The 2,051-nt window shown below is 53.4% G+C and overlaps 1 protein-coding gene across 1 annotated transcript in view; it reads right to left on the minus strand.

The window, feature by feature from the left end:
- RBP7 (retinol binding protein 7, cellular) overlaps positions 1-2,051 on the minus strand; it is a 58,689-nt gene that overhangs the window by 3,419 nt on the left and 53,219 nt on the right. The window lies entirely within an intron of this gene.

Here is a 2,051-nt window from a genome sequence, read left to right on the forward strand (position 1 = left end):
GCGCCCGGCCGGGCCAATGGGTTCTACAACTGTCTTCTGACTTTACTTGGCTCTAAAGTCTCAGCTTCTAAGGTCAAATAACAAGTTGATTTCAGGCTGGACGCGGCAGCTCGTGCCTGTAATTCCAGCAAATTGGGAGGCGGCGGCAGGAGGATCCCTTTAGTCCAGGAGTTTGAGACCAGCTTGAGTAAGAGGGAGACCCTGTGTCTACAAAAAATAGAAAAATTAGCCAGGTGTGGTGGCCCACACCTGTAGTCCCAGCTACTTGGGAGGCTGAGGCAGGAGGATCACCTGAGTCCAGGAGTTGGAGGTTGCAGTGAGCTATGATTGTGCCATTGCACTCCAGCCTGGGCAACAGATTGAGACCCTGTCTTAAAAAACAAAAACAAGAGAAAAATCCAAGTTATTTTCTGTTACTGGAAACCAAGACGTACATCTGACAGGCAGACTTTTATTTCTTACTGAATTCTGTCATCGCCAGCTGACTATAAGCTCCGTAAAGGCACAGACTTTTCCCTTCCTGTTCTCCACTGTGCTCCTACAGTCCAGCTTAGTGCCTAGCACATAGTTGTTACTCAGTAAGTTCACGATGGCCATTTCCTAACTTTCCTTATCCAGCAGAGACTCCGTGGTCCACCAGTCTTGCCAAGGGGCTCCCTCCCAAGACTCCCTGAAACTACCACCCTGTTCCTTCTGCTTCTCCATCAAATAGTCACGTCCGGGCTCCCTCACCTGCAGCCAGTCCCTGAGCCTCCACGTGCTGCTTCAGCACCAGGCGTGCCGCTGCGCTGTCCTCACCAGGGAGGCAAGATCCTGCAGGCTCGCCTTGCTCCTGTCTCCGGCATCTCAGCGCGTGCCGAGCTTCCCTCGATCCCCAGACACTCTCTCCCCTGGCTTCCCTGGTGCCATCCTTGTTTACCCAGCCATTCTGGGCGTCCTTTCTTTGCAGCGTTTGTCCCTTAGGTTTCTCTCTTCTCACTCGAAGCACAATATTCTGGACAGTCCCATCCATTCGCACAGTTTCTCTGCTTGACAATTTGTACGTCTCCAGACTCATCTGCCCAGCTGCCCCCGGCACAGCCTGCCCCTTCCTGGGCAGAGGCACCTCAGGGCCTCTTAAGCTCCAGCTCCTCTTCCTTCTTCTGCCCTCGTTGCCCTCTCCCTGGTGGGCTTCGTCCTTCCTGCAGCTGCCTGAACCCAAAACAGGGCATCTGCCTTGACTCTTCCCCCTTCCCCCACCCCTAAGTCTCAGCAGTCACCTTGGCCTATGGATTCTGCTTCCTAAATAAGTGACTATTTCTCCCCAGTCCCTACCTGGAGTCTTTTCCCCACTTTTGGGACTTGGGCTCCAGGTGCTCCTGACCAACAGCATCTCAGCCCTGGGTTTCTACCAGGGCTTTCTGAGCTGCCTCCCGTACTGCACCCCCACCTGCACTCCTTCCTCCCCTCTGCAGTCTGGGTTCCTTTCTATGGGCAAATCTGATCATGCAGATCCCCTGCTTAATACCTGTCACCATCCTCCTATTCTTTGGGGACAAACTATCACCTCTAACTTGGCATTCAAGGCCCTTTGTGATGGGGTCCCAGTCTGTCACTCCTCTCCTCTGCCATCCCTCCCTCCCCCGCCCCCCCATACCGTACCCCATGCTCCAGCTAAAATGATCCTCTCAGTTCTTCAAACATCCCTCCAACTTACCTCTAGCCTGTCACCTAAAATGCTTCCCAATTGCACCAGTTACCTAAGCTTCAGGTCTTGGCTTAAAGATCACCTCTATTACCCCAGACCCCTGTCAATGCCACCACCTGCCCCTTCCCCAAAGTCAAGTTTGCCTGAGCTCTTGCAGCCACCTATGCTTAGCACCACTGCTCAGGTTGCTTGCTTTGTCCAGCTTTCTCACTGCCTCGAAGGCAGGAATTACATTTTTTTTTTTTTCCAAGACAGAGTCTCACTTTGTTGCCCTGGCTAGAGTGAGTGCCGTGGCGGCAGCCTAGCTCACAGCAACCTCAAACTCCTGGGCTCAAGCGATCCTCCTGCCTCAGCCTCCCGAGTA

The sequence above is a fragment of the Propithecus coquereli genome, unplaced genomic scaffold (assembly GCF_000956105.1).
Source record: "Propithecus coquereli isolate 6110/MARCELLA unplaced genomic scaffold, Pcoq_1.0 Scaffold77, whole genome shotgun sequence".
Taxonomy (NCBI): Eukaryota; Metazoa; Chordata; class Mammalia; order Primates; family Indriidae; genus Propithecus; species Propithecus coquereli.